Below are 14934 nucleotides of genomic sequence, written 5' to 3'. Positions count from 1 at the left end.
TGCGAGCGCCCTCACCGGGTACACTCCTCCTCTCCCTTACACTCCGCTGCTCCTCGATATGCGAACGCCATCACACACCCGCACGCTCTTCCTCTCCCTTACCCTCCGCCGCTCACCACCTGCTCCGGTTGCTAGGCGCGGCGCAGCTGTTGCTAGGGTCGAGGAGGAGCGCGCGCGGAGAGATAACACCTGTGCGCACGCCGGCCAGGGACGCAGGACAACCCCCGACTAAGAAATGCATTCGCATTTAAAAAAGATCGAAAGGCAGATATAGAAGTACACTGAGCGAGAAAGTTACAGCAAGAAACACACAAAAGGTAAGCCCACCATGCACTATGTCATGCAAGGCTCGGTCACATCAGAGCTGTTCCGCACTTAGCTCGTCCTTGCAAGACTAGGCTTTACACCTCTCCCCTCACTTCTCAACCCTTGCTATACTCTACGCCTTTGCTATACGTCTATACGTTGCTATACGTCTTTTACTATTTCATGTTACTCGTTTGGCGCCTTTATTCGAATTCTATAAAGCTGTAACATGCATTTCTTTATGTTAACAATAACCCATAAGCGACACTAAGCGATATGTACGGATTTTTTCGCGACAGTACATTCGATTTTAGTGAGGAAGTCTGGTCGCTGGCTCATCTTAACCATTTCTCTTGATACTTCAGGTCTGGTGTACACTTATTTAGAGAAAACGTCATATTAATATTGGATATACTATTTAGCGTTGACACTTTGTATTTATTAGCATAACTGGAAGCTTTGTTCTCAAGGCTATCCTTTGTTGACCTATTTCCCGGTGGATAAACAGAAAAAAGTGTTTGCGAGATCAGAAAAAGAAGTAACTTGTTTTGGTTGTTGATAAGTAAGGCCTACCTTATTACTGTGGCCACAAACGCACACGTATGAAAGACAGAGCACGAGAGATAGAATATGTAATAAAATAATGAAAACCATAGCATTTCCCACTGCACTGATGTCCGCAAAATTGTTCATGTAATCAAGGATCTCACGGAGTTTGGGATGGTGGGATTACATAGTGTGAAGTGTTGGCGACTGCTGCATTCGAGGTGAACGCCGTGCAACCGCTGCCTGGTTAGGCGCCCAAATTTATACGTATTAAAGCACAGAAATGTGCTACACATAATCAATCGATTACTTATGCTATCAAAACATATCTTTTTTTACACAATGTTCATTTCAGCTGTATCTTGCATATAAAAATGCAGGTGGCTCTAAAATTCTGCGTGGGCAACTTCGTGAGCAGACGCCGAGAGCACCCCCGTGTTCTTAAATCCATTTCTAGAGCGCTTTCAGCGATCTGCGCGGTCAGAGTACGGCCACCGCCTGTGCCCTCATTGCTACCAAGGGGCGCAGTGGTTCTCATCCGTCGATGTGTCGGGGCACCCTTGTGGACAGGTCAAGGTGATGGAGGACCCCTTATGGGATAAACCGGGGTGGGGGGTGGAGCGGAGGTAGCAGGCTTAGTTTTTGATTGAGGCGTGGGGAAGCCGAGGCGACCTTGTTCAGATTGTTGCTGCAGTTCCTGGAGCGCGACCTGACCCTGCGAATGGGTCAAAATTCGCCTACAAAAGCTTTTTTTTCTTTTCGCGGGCGATGGCGCCGTGGAACCCCTAAGACGGCTCCGCAGAACCCCATTTGAGAACCATTGAAATAGCGTTTTAAGAAGCTAGAACTCGAGCGGTTGGAGCCCATGTGAGTGCTAGTCGCCTCTGTTGAAACTCAGTGTTAAATTGCCGAAAAAGTGGTATGTCGGACAAGTAAATTAATTATCAAGATTTACACATGGGTATGCAAAGAAAGGAAACCACTTGGACCGGTGTAACCAACTCTAATACCTTAGAAAACGTTTTCTGAACATGTGTATCGACCTGTGTGTACGGTCTCCCAAGCCTTCCGCCGGTGACCGGTGGGTATCAACAGCACCGGCCTACTTGACGCGCTAGTGTACTCATTGCCTTTGCATGAGTATACTGCCAGAGTGTACTGCCTGTCTCTTGCAGGCTGCTTTCTTCAAGGCACCGCCATCTGTCACGGTGCCTCTAGTGTTCTGAGCGACCAGAGCAAAGCGTTTCTTGTAAGACCAGTAGACGACGTGCTCACAACCTTCAGCAACACTGGATATACAGCTCTCAGTTAATATCCTTAGAGAGATGGCCTAAATGCCACTCTCTGATATGGCACTCTCGGGCATGAAATCCTATCTCTCTCTTCATGCATGCTTCTCCTATTATAATGCAGTATTGTCTACGCCTGCAAAAACCATTATATCATTACCAACTCTGCCTGTTGTTAACACCGATATCCTAAACGTCTCGTGCATATATCAAACTCTGACCAGTTGCTACAATCATGCCCTTTGAAACTAAGCGCTTCTGACAGATGTGCGCCTTCCCTGGGTTTTGTGCTGTTAATATCGCATAAATTCATTACAATGCATTGAGCAATTTCCCGATATTTTTATAGTAGACACATGCATTCTGCTATTGTGAGCATTCACTCCAGCGAGGTCCTCCTAGGCTGATGGCTACGACTGCTCAATGTAGCTAAGGCACCTGCAAACACGCCTCGCGAGGCGCAATAAATTTATAAACAGCCATCAGATCCTTTCATGAACTACTCAGACTAATCTTGAGACTCTTCCCACGTTTGTAACATTTGCCAATGCTTCTTATCCAATTACGTTGGGGTTAAGTTTGAACGTTGAACTTAGCCGTTCTAGAAACAGCAGGACCTTGTAACAAGGCTCCTCCCTGCTTACGCCTTTGGCGGCTAGCTTTCCTCTAGAGCTCATTTATGAACTTTATGGTACAGATGACACGTTCGCGTTTCAGCTTTGCGAAATGTCATAACAGCTAGAAAATTGATGTGGTGATTCGACTCCGAGGTCGCCCTGATGCGATTCCTTGCGTTCTCGTACGTTGCTATCAAACCAACTGGCAACCAAGAAACCCTGAGACGTCATCGCACAGATGCTGCGGGATTCTTGAAGGTAATTGCGGTCGATGTTAATGACCCCGCCAGTGACTACACACAGACTGGCGTACCTTACTACACCCGTGTGACGATCCTAATATTTCGCTGACGGTCGGCGTGAATGTAGTTGTGGTAGAGTGCAGTACGGCCCATGGGTGATCTCGTACTTGCGGGAAACTGATGAGACCGGCGGTACTTCATCAATAAAGAACATTGTTTTAGAAAACCACATGCACCGTAGACATACTTCAGTGAATAGGCAAAATTCAATGTTGTGAAAAAATTATTGTTGTGCAATTATATTCATAGCACCGAAACGAATTGAAGCCTGTAGTTATATCTAAATATAAACATAGATATTAGGAGTGCGCTGACAAATGTCGCCTCACGACGCTTTTCCAGGCGGTTAAGGATACCTGGCTAAGACATAATTTCCTATTGATACGACAAAAGGGACCTTGAAGCTGTCGTTGTGAGATACAATATTTTGTCAGGACAATAATCCGAAAGCCCCTTTCGGATGCTCCTCGGTCTCTTTAATTTCATTTCATATCGACTCGTTCCCGTCACAAGTAGTTTTTCTTTGACGCTGTATCTTCATCGTCATCTTCATCAATCAGCGAAGAATATGGTCCCATCCTCTTTTGAAGTGTTGACAGGATACCGCTGTCAGCAACAAATATAAGTAAGAAAGACCAAAATAGTAATTATAATGCGTCGTATGCCATCGCTTTTTTTTTCCTGGTGATGAAGTGCCATGCTTTAGATCAGTCCACAATCCATCTTGATTGAAAAGTTTCGTTTCCTGTTTATCGGCCAGAAGAAAGTTCTGAGAATACTGATGAAAACTTCTGCATAAAGCCTGCCGATGTGCCAACGCAGAGCCGTTACCGTGGTACCAAGGTTGCTAGCGTTTCTCGTACGGAATCATTCATGCATCGTTCGCAAAATCTTTAGTATTAAGCCTGGATGGTTGCTTTTGTGCGACAGATACTAATTCGACCATTAAATCCGCACTTTTGGATCTTCATTTTAACAACATTATCATAACAGAATATTAGAGTTGTGTGTTCGGAAGTCATAAGCGTGAACTATCCTTCTCTGTCCATCGTGGTGACTGCAGGGCTTAATATTATTCCTGTTCGATTGAGGTTAACTGTGTTTATTTACAGATGAGGTCAGGCCGTGATAGTTGGTGATGAGAGTAACTAGAAGCGTCAAAATTCACAAGATATCTTGCAAAAAAAGTTCGAACACACCAGACCAATAAATGAAGTTTTATACGCATCCAGGGCGTGTAAGCAACAGGTAAAATGTCAAACTTACCAGCGGCGTTCTCTTCGCGACGGTGGGGTTATATTTGGGGGGACTGCTGTTATGTTTAATTTCAGATTGTTCCGTACTATCTGCGAGAGAGCTTCTCTGGTGTTACAATGCTTCGTGGCCTCTTCCTCGCAGGACTGCTGAGTGCTTCCACAAGGTTAGACTACGATTTGCCCAATCTAATTTTTACGACTACGTTGAAATCAGCTTAAGGAGACTAAGCGGTTCGGTTGGGTATTTCAGACGGCTTGTCATTTTTTCTAACTAGCTTCTGCTGCGACGCATTCTTTTTTCAGAGTTTGCCGTGTGAGCTTCCGGTCTGACGTAACAGAGCTGCGACATTCTCTGCAGGGCCGGTGCGAAGAGTATAGGTGTCACCTAGATCGGGGCCGTATATTTCGATGATTATTATCCCAAATTACGTGCGTTTTTTAGGAGTTCTAGAAAGTTGGTATGCCATAAATTCTTACGTCATACAACTATTCCATACGAACAGCGGCCCTTCAGTTAAGACTTAAGAACTTAATTAACACGTTTTCTTTTAAATTTACTTGTCTGAATGTAACTTTAGGAGCCGCAAAGTTTTTACATCTTGGCGCGGAGTTCGTTTGTAAAGAGAAGACTTCCATATTCCAATCAGCGACATTACGTTTCATCGGGCATTAATTCTTTGTTTCCAGTACAGTGTCATCCATCGTGAACTCCCACGCGGCGGTCTTCTACACTGATATAGTCACGCCTTTTCTCATCCTGAACGAACGAAAATCACTGGTCGTGATGCGGCTCTTAGGTAGGTGTGCGCCCTTTTATTTTCTTAGAACTGCAGCCGATGACAGATATATGCTGGCATTAAGCCACCCCTTGAAAAACACGACTGCTTCCAATGGAAACCTTCAAGCAATAGGAGCGCTACGTTATACCGGTACTTGATTTATTGCTGCTTCAGTGAAACCTATTGTTACCTTAAAAGTCTTCATGTGGCTAATAGAAAATATGTAAACAACAATGCGGACGGCATCACTGTCAAATCGCAGAATATGATGCCGGATAGTGGTCGTGTGTTTTTATAGAGAAGCTGCATTGGCTAGGCACAATCAAATTCAGTCGGTCATACGTGCGCAACTACTCATATGGCGTGTGCGCCGCAGAAATTGAGCCAGGCCAAGTACTCACAATTGGTTCATTAACAATTAAGAAGAGAACACACGGGCGGCAAACACCCATTAGGTTTTCTGGACATATGCGCTCGATAATTGTGAAAGAATTGATTGGACCGTCGGGATTAACCAAGTGTTGAACACCGGGGCCCAATTCACTCATAAGTGCATTTGCTCATTGGCTCTTCATTGGCTTAAATATTGACGCGTGTATACTACATGTGGACGACGACGACGATGGGGGGCTTTAACGGACACCATCTAGTGGGGCTGTGATTAGTTGAAGACGAAGAAGACGTTCCGCTGTTCAGCTGATTTTCAACACGCTGTTTCGCTGCCGAAAGGTCTTGTCTTTTCCTCGCGTTGCATCGCGACACTGGTGGAGGTGCTGGACCGCAACCCTGCCTGATGCTGCACACCCCTACTGGGAGCCGTTCAACCAGCCCGGAGGCATTGTCACCTATTACAACTCCCGTGCATCGCTTCAGTCGGAGGTTGCGAGGCCTCTCTCCGGAGGTCACCCCCTCGCCGGAACCTTCTCTCAGGCGCCGCATACCTCAACCAATGGCCAACGCCAGCCCGCAACAGGTGCCCCAAGGCAGCTCTCTTCCGAGCCCATCCCAGGTGACGCTCTTTCCACCATTGGTGCCTGATCGCTTTAGTGGCGGTGCCCATGAAGACGTTGATGACTGGCTTGAACACTATGAACGTGTTGCCAAGATCAATCAGTGGTCTGATCAGCAAAAGCTCTTCCGCGCCTATTTTTACCTTGACGACAGTGCTCGTACTTGGTATGAGAATAGAGAAGCCAGTCTGGCTACATGGAGCGACTTCCGACAGCAGTTTGTTGATACACTCGCCAACGTCGACCGACGGGATCTCGCTCAGCAGTTATTGGAGCTACGGGTTCAAAAACCCAATGAGACCGTCGCGATGTTCGCCGAGGATATGACTCGTCTCTTTCGCAGAGCTAACCCGAACATGACGGATGAAAAGAAATTGAGCTACCTCATGCGAGGTGTAAAGGAGCAGCTTTTCGCCGGGCTCCTGCGCAACCCTCCAAGTACCGTGGCTGACTTCATCAAGGAAGCTACGGCTATCGAGCGGGCACTTCATCAACGATGCAGGCAGTATGATCGAATGTCCAGCAGCGCCCCAATCAGTGCCGCCAGCATGACGTTTGAGAATCAGAGCGCCTTGCGAGACCTGATTTGGGAGATTGTCCGCGAGGAACTTCAGAAGTTCCGGACACCGGTCGTTGAAACACCCACGGCATCCGTCGTCGAAGTCGTGCGCGACGAAATTCGGCAAGCATTCTCGACAGCTGACCCTGATGCCGAGCAGCGTCCCATGAGCTACGCCGCCGCTGTTCGACGTCCAGCACTTGCTAAGCCATCGCCGCCGACGTACCGCGAGCCGCCAGTAGCACCTTGGTCGCCGCCGCAAGAGGAGACGTTGAGGCGACCACCAGTCTTGCCGTACCGCCAGCCGTCCACAACCGTGCCATGGGCAGCGCCGCAAGATGAGATGTTCAGACATCCACAGATCCGAAAAAGAGACGCATGACGCACAGTGGACCGGCGACAACTTTGTTTTAACTGCGGAGGTGCAGGCCCTATTTCCCGCCATTGCTGGCATCGCGGCGATTCGTTTCGACCTCTTCGGCCATGGTTTGACGGCCGACGCGCCACCGACGAATACATACCACGCCTCGACGACGCTTCTTTTCAAGGGCCCCCTCGTTCAAGGGCCCCCTCGACTGCCGTACCACTGACGCGGAAGCAATGCCTACTCACCAGGCAGGTTTGGGACGTCGATCCCGCTCTCCCTCTCCCGCGCATTCGCCTTCTTCGCACCAACGCATCTTCGCGGACCTTAATAGAAGGAGGTCACCCAGCCCGCGCCGGGGAAACTGAGCGCGGCGACCTCAGTGGGTAAGGTTGCAGGCCACCACGACGACAATAAAAAGCCCCCATTCTTCCCAGTGCACGATGCCGTAAAGCCGACAAGACGTGAGATCGACGAAATTGCGACCACCGACCTTACTGTTCTCCTTGACGGACAGAAAGTGACAGCGCTAGTTGACACTGGTGCCGACTTTTCTGTTATAAGCCACGACCTCGCCGTCCGCCTCAAGAAAGTGAAAACGCCGTGGACAGGCCCTCATATCAGAACGGCAGGCGGCCAGTTACTAATGCCTACCGGAAGATGCACAGCGAGAATTGACATAGGAGGTTCTCCTTTCGTCGCGTCGTTCGTCTTTCTCGCGGCATGCTGCAGAGATCTAATCATTGGCATGGATTTTTTACGAGAATATGGTGCCGTCATCAACATCCCGGACAGTTCGATTACGTTCTGCAACAGTCCTGGCCTAGCTGATTGTCCGGAGGCGAGACATAACCCTCTGCGTCTTATTGATGACAATGTGGTCGTCCCTCCTAGGTCATGCACACTTGTTTCCGTGGCAGGTGATGCCCCGTATGACGGCGAAGGAGTTGCAGACCAAATAAGCCCGCTCCTCTTTACCCACGGCGTTTCCGTCGCACGAGGTATAGTCAGTGTCACTGCTGGCCGCACGGACTTGCTGCTGAATAATTTCAGTGCTGAGCGCCGACACCACCCAAAAGGCACGGCCGTCGCCTACTTTGACGATGTCGTGGGTGCCCAAGGCTGTTTGTCGGTACTCGACGAAGCGCCAAAACTTGATCCAGCACCCGTTCTTGACGTTAGCACTACTTTGTCAAATGACGAGCGACGGAGACTCCTCGAGCTACTAGCGGAATTCCAAGACTGCTTTTCGTCCACATCAAGAGTTGGTCGCACGCCCCTTACCAAGCATCGGATAATCACCGAAGACACCGCGAGACCTATTCACCAGAACCCTTATCGCGTGGCTCCAAAAGAACGCGAAGCGATACAACAACAAGTAGACAAAATGCTTGAAGATGACGTCATTCAGCCATCAAAGAGCCCCTGGGCATCGCCTGTGGTCCTAGTCAAGAAAAAGGACGGCAGCCTCCACTTTTGCGTGGACTACAGGAAGCTAAATCAGATGAACAAGAAAGATGTGTATCCGCTTCCCCGTAGAGATGACTCTCTCGACAGACTTCGACATGCTCGTTACTTTTCTTCAATGGACCTGAGGAGCGGATATTGGCAAATCGAGGTAGACCCGAGAGACCGCGAGAAGACCGCTTTCGTGACGCCAGATGGCTTATATGAACTTAAAGTCTTGCCCTTCGGTTTGTGCTCGGCGCCTGCTACCTTTCAAAGGCTCATGGATACCGTGTTTTCCGCAACATTTAACAAGCACCTTGAAAGGCTTGCAGTGGTTTTACGAGCCATACGGTCCACGGGTCTAACATTGAAACCAGAAAAGTGCCACTTTTGCTTTGAAGAACTGCAATTTCTTGGTCATGTCGTCAGTCACGAAGGCGTTTGTCCAGATCCTGAAAAAAATACTGCCGTAGCACAGTTCCCTGTGCCGTCCGATAAGAAGGCTGTCAGGCGCTTTCTGGGCCTCTGTGCCTATTATCGGCGGTTCATCGCGGACTTCGCACGCATTGCGTCACCATTAACTCGTCTCACAAGAGAAGACGTTGCCTTTGAATGGAAAGAGGAGCAGGAAGCTGCTTTTAATGATCTGCGCCAGCGTCTACAAACGCCTCCGGTGCTTGCACACTTTGACGAGGGAGCCCCTACGATGCTTCACACTGATGCCAGCAATGTAGGACTGGGAGCTGTGCTTGTGCAACGGCAGGAGAACGCTGAAAGAGTAATCGCCTATGCAAGCAGAACGCTAACACGCACAGAGGCTAATTACTCCACGACTGAGAAGGAATGCCTCGCCGTAGTATGGGCGGTTACGAAATTTCGCCCGTATTTGTATGGCCGCCCCTTCAAAGTTATTAGCGACCATCATTCTTTGTGCTGGTTGACAAACCTTAAAGATCCTACCAGGCGATTAGCGCGTTGGAGTCTGCGGCTCCAGGAGTTCGATATGACGGTCGTGCACAAGTCGGGGAAGCGACTTATGGACGCTGACTGTCTGTCCCGGTCACCGATTGAGTCGGCTGTTCTACCCGATGAGGAGGAAACAGCATTCCTTGGTGTTCTCGACACGTCCGCCATTGCGCAGCAGCAACGTGACGACCCTGAGTTGCTTGGTCTAATTAATTACTCAGACGGAAGATCTCAGAAAACGCCTAGGGTTTTCGCAAGAATATTGTTACGGAACAAGACACCAGCTCAGAGGGATCCGTATCCCTGTATTGTTTACAGCAATAGGCGAGCAGCGCAACCGACGCGAACAGCACGCGCCAGTCTGTCTGTTTCGTCCTTCTCTTCGTCTCTTTGGCCGCGATGCCGCTGGTACGTAGCATTACCCCCGGCGGCCGAAGCACCGTCCCGGAGCTTTAAAGGTCGTTTTCGGAAGCGGTGTTGTAGGGCTTGAGCCGTGAAACGTGAACAATATCGCTGGACCGAACAGATGGCGATGGACAGATGGGGCCAATCTCATAGGTAACAGGTGTTACCTGACGCAGTACACGGTAAGGTCTAGTGTAACGCGACAAAAGTTTTTCGGATAGGCCCACCCCACGACGAGGGGACCAGAGTAGCACAAGGGCACCGGGAACGAAATGTGCGTCTCGATGAGTAGCATCGTACCGGCGTCGTTGTTTGGTTTGCGACGCCGTCAGCCGAGAGCGGGCGAGCTGTCGGGCTTCGTCGACTCGCGCGATTGCGTCTCGGGCGTACTCGCTGGTGGACGAGGTGGAGGTAGGAATGATCGTGTCCAGCGGTAAAGTCGGCTCTCTTCCGTACAGGAGATAAAAAGGGGAAAAGCCTGCCGTGTCGTGACGCGATGAATTGTACGCAAAAGTTGCGTAGGGTAGGGCAACATCCCAGTCTCGGTGGTCCGGCGACACATACATTGCGAGCATGTCCGTAAGCGTGCGATTAAAGCGTTCCGTTAGCCCATTGGATTGAGGGTGGTATGCAGTGGTCAGTTTGTGCTGCGTAGAACAGGAACGTAAGATGTCGGCGATAACTTGAGACAGGAATTGACGGCCACGGTCTGTGATCAGTTGTCTTGGGGCACCGTGAACCAAGATAACGTCCCGTAGCAGAAAGTCAGGAACGTCGGTTGCACAACTTGTCGGTAGAGCTCGCGTGATCGCATAGCGTGTAGCGTAATCTGTAGCCACTGCGATCCATTTGTTTCCTATGGTTGAGACGGGAAAAGGTCCAAGAAGGTCTAATCCAACGCTGTAAAAGGGTTCCGTGGGTATGTCCAGTGGTTGAAGATGGCCAGCGGGTAGCAGCGACGGTGTTTTGCGGCGGTGACATAACTCGCACGTGGCGACATAGCGGCGTACTGAGCGAGCAAAACCTGGCCAAAAGAAACGGCTGCGTACGCGCTCGTATGTGCGAGAGACGCCGAGGTGCCCAGCCGTCGGCGCATCGTGAAGTTCAGCGAGGACACTGCGTCGTAAATGCTTAGGCACGACAATTTGAAGGTCAGGTCCGTCAGGTCGGAAATTTCGATGGTAGAGGACGCCCTCTTGAAGCACAAAGTGGCGAACAGAGGCGTCGTTTGGGAAAGATTCCGTGCGGGTGATTATGTCGAGGAGCACGGGATCCCGTTTCTGTTCTTCCCCAATGTGAAGCAAGTGGGACACTGAGAATATGGAGCAGATCGTGTTGGCGTCAGTGTCATCAGGATCGTCGACAGGGTACCGGGAGAGGCAGTCGGCATCCTGGTGCATGCGGCCAGATTTGTACACGACTGAGTAGGAGAACTCTTGGAGGCGCAGAGCCCAGCGACCAAGCCGCCCTGAGGGGTCTTTAAGAGAGTTCAGCCAGCAGAGCGCGTGGTGGTCGGTAACGACCGAAAACGGGCGCCCGTATAGGTATGGCCTGAACTTGGCGACCGCCCAAACGAGAGCCAAACACTCACGCTCTGTGATTGAATAATTGCGTTCGGGGGCGGATAAGAGGCGGCTGGCGTACGCAATAACGCAGTCGTGACCACGTTGGCGTTGAGCAAGCACGGCGCCGATGCCATGACCACTTGCATCCGTGCGGATCTCAATAGGGGCAGCAGGGTCAAAGTGGGCCAAAATTGGAGGAGTAGTGAGGAACGCGATGAGATTGGAGAACGCAGAAGCCTCTTCTGAGCCCCATGTAAACGGGACGTCTTGCTTGAGGAGCTGCGTAAGAGGTCTCGCTATATCCGCAAAATTTTTCACGAAGCGTCGAAAATACGAACATAGTCCGAGAAAGCTGCGAACATCCTTGACAGATCGTGGAACGGGAAAGTTCTTGACTGCGCTGATTTTCGCCGGGTCTGGCTGTACTCCGTTAGCGTCCACTAAATGGCCAAGTACTGTAATTTGGTCGCGGCCAAAATGACATTTTGACGAGTTCAGCTGCAGGCCAGCACGACGGAAGATGGCTAAGACGGCGGAGAGACGTTCTATATGAGTTTCAAATGTTGGGGAAAAAACAACGACATCGTCCAAGTAGCACAAACAGGTGGACCATTTAAATCCTCGGAGCAAAGAGTCCATCATTCGTTCAAAGGTGGCTGGGGCGTTACAAAGGCCAAAAGGCATGACCTTGAATTGATATAGGCCATCGGGGGTGATAAATGCCGTCTTTTCACGATCCATATCGTCCACCTCAATCTGCCAGTACCCGGAACGGAGGTCGATGGAAGAAAATAGCGGGCACCATAGAGGCAGTCAAGGGCATCATCTATTCGTGGCAGAGGGTAGACGTCTTTTTTGTAATTCTGTTTAGGTGGCGATAATCGACACAGAAACGCCATGTGCCGTCCTTTTTGCGCACTAGCACGACAGGTGATGCCCAAGGACTGCAGGACGGCTCAATGATGTTCTTGGCGAGCATTTTGTCGACTTCAGCTTGGATAATTTGACGCTCAGTCGCAGACACGCGATATGGGCGCCTATGAATAGGAGGCTCGTCAGCTGTGTTGATGCGGTGGGTTACACCAGTAGCTTTTCCCAATGAACGGCCGCTGAGATCGAAAACGTCGACGTAGGACATCAGAAGCTGGTGGAGCTCGTCAGTCTGCTGCGGCGTTAAGGTGCAAGCAATCATCGACCGTATGGCGCTGTCGGGACAAGGATTAGATTGTTGCTGGGCATGGGGATCGGACGGAGCGGTCACCGTGAGAGCAGCCACCGCGCTGTCTTCTAAGGTCGAAAGTAATGCCAAAGAGATGCCTTGCGGGAGCACTTGCGGTGTCAAACTAAAATTGACAACGGGAAGGCACGTGGAGTTCCCTGTGACAGAAAGAACCGTGTGTGGTAGCGTAATACCACGACTTATCAGGACATCGGTGATAGGGGTCAATACATAGTCGCCATCGGGAACTGGTGGTGTTGCGAAAAATTCGACATAGGTAAGTGTTTGGGGTGAGAGGCGAGCGTATCCGGCAGCGCAGAGGCGACTCGGCCGGGGCACAGGAGGGTCGATCATGGGCAAGTGGAGACGGAGCGTACTGGCCGAGCACTCAATGAGGGCAGAATGCGCAGACAAGAAGTCGTGGCCTAGGATGACATCATGGGGACATTGTTCAAGGACGGCGAAGAGGACAACTGTGTGGCGATCAGCTATGCTTACATGAGCGGAGCACATTCCCACGACAGATGCTGTTCCGCCGTCGGCAACACGGACAAATGGAGTCGTCGCAGGTGTGAGAACTTTCTTGAGCTTGCGTCTAAAATCAGTGTTCATAACGGAAACTTGAGCGCCAGTGTCGACTAGAGCTGTCACAGGCACTCCGTCGACTTGTACGTCAATAAGGTTCTGTTTCGTCGGTATGGTCAGTAGAGGATTTTCGCTTGGTCCGATTGATGCAGCGCCACCTCCAGGGGCTGCAGCATTTAGTTTTCCGTCGGCGAATGTCGTGGGGGAGCGGGGGAAGGTGGTCGTCGAGGCTGAGGCGAACGGGACTGGCGACGGTGGGGTGAGGGAGAGCGGGAGTAGTGGGGATCGTGGGGGGCAAAGTGGTCCTGATGGGAAAAGTAGGCCTGAGGGGCAAAGTGGGCCGGAGGGGCGTAGTGGGCCGGAGGGGCGAAGTGGGCTGGAGGGGCGAAGTGGGCAGGAGGGGCAGAGTGGTCTGGGCTGGTTGTAGAACGAGGAGCGGGACGATTATTGAAGGAAGGCGGGAAATTTTGTGCAGGAGGACCCCAGCGACTTCGGCAATGACGTGATATGTGTCCTATTCGGTGACAGTAGAAGCATATGGGCTTGTCATTAGGTGTTCTCCATTCGGACGGATTACGGAACGCTGGTGGCGAGCCAGACGGGGGTCGACGTGGGGGCGTGAAGTGCGGCGGGAAGTCGGTACGGGGAGGCGTCGAAATAGAGCAGACACCCATGCTGGCAATTTCCTGTCGGATTACTGCTAGAAGAAGGTGTATAGGGACGGAAGGAGCTGCGTCAGAGGATGCTGGTGCCACGGTAACAGGGGCGGCTGCTTCAAGTTCACGCCTAACGAGTCGGGTCAAGTTATCGCAGGCGTCCGGTGGCCGGTATGTAGCGAGGCAAGAAGACGTCACTGCGGTATTCGGAAGGCGCGGGAACAGTGGGGAGACACGCCTACTTTTAGCCTGTTCCAAGCGACGACATTGTTGAAGTACCGCATCGACAGAGGACACATTAGTGCACAACAACAGGTTGAACGCGTCGTCGGCGATACCCTTGAGTATGTGCGCAACTTGTTCTTGCTCAGACATGGTTTCGTCAGCTTTGCGGCAGAGGGCCAGGACATGATGAATATAACTGAGGTAGGACTCAGTGGAGCTTTGCGTGCGAGTCGATAATTCAGTCTTTGCGGCGAGGCGACGTCCAAGAGAGTTGCGAAAAAGTTCGCGAATCTTTTCCTTAAAGCTGTCCCAGCTGGCAATCTCATGCTCATGGGTGTCAAACCAGAGACGAGGGGTTCCGTCCAGGTAAAATATGACATTCGCGAGCATAAGGGTGGGGTCCCACCTGTAACTGGCGCTGACGCGTTCGTACAGGCGCAGCCATTGGTCGACGTCAGAACCTTCGAGGCCCGAGAAGACGCCAGGCTCTTTCACGGCGGGAAGCGTCACGAAAGTGGGTGCGGCCGGTGGGTTGGCAGGTAGGGCAGGAGGCAATGCGGGCGGCGGGGATGTAGCCGAGTCTTGCGAGGCCATGGGGAAATCCTCGAGACAACGTCCGCTGCGGAGTTCCGTGGCGAGGTAGGGGATCGCACCACTCCACCAAATATGTTACGGAACAAGACACCAGCTCAGAGGGATCCGTATCCCTGTATTGTTTACAGCAATAGGCGAGGAGCGCAACCGACGCGAACAGCACGCGCCAGTCTGTCTGTTTCGTCCTTCTCTTCGTCTCTTTGGCCGCGATGCCGCTGGTACGTAGCAATATTGTCATCGTT

Source organism: Rhipicephalus sanguineus, chromosome 7 (assembly GCF_013339695.2).
Source record: "Rhipicephalus sanguineus isolate Rsan-2018 chromosome 7, BIME_Rsan_1.4, whole genome shotgun sequence".
Taxonomy (NCBI): Eukaryota; Metazoa; Arthropoda; class Arachnida; order Ixodida; family Ixodidae; genus Rhipicephalus; species Rhipicephalus sanguineus.
The sequence above is the reverse complement of the archived record's forward strand: the minus strand, read 5'-3'. Positions refer to the sequence as shown.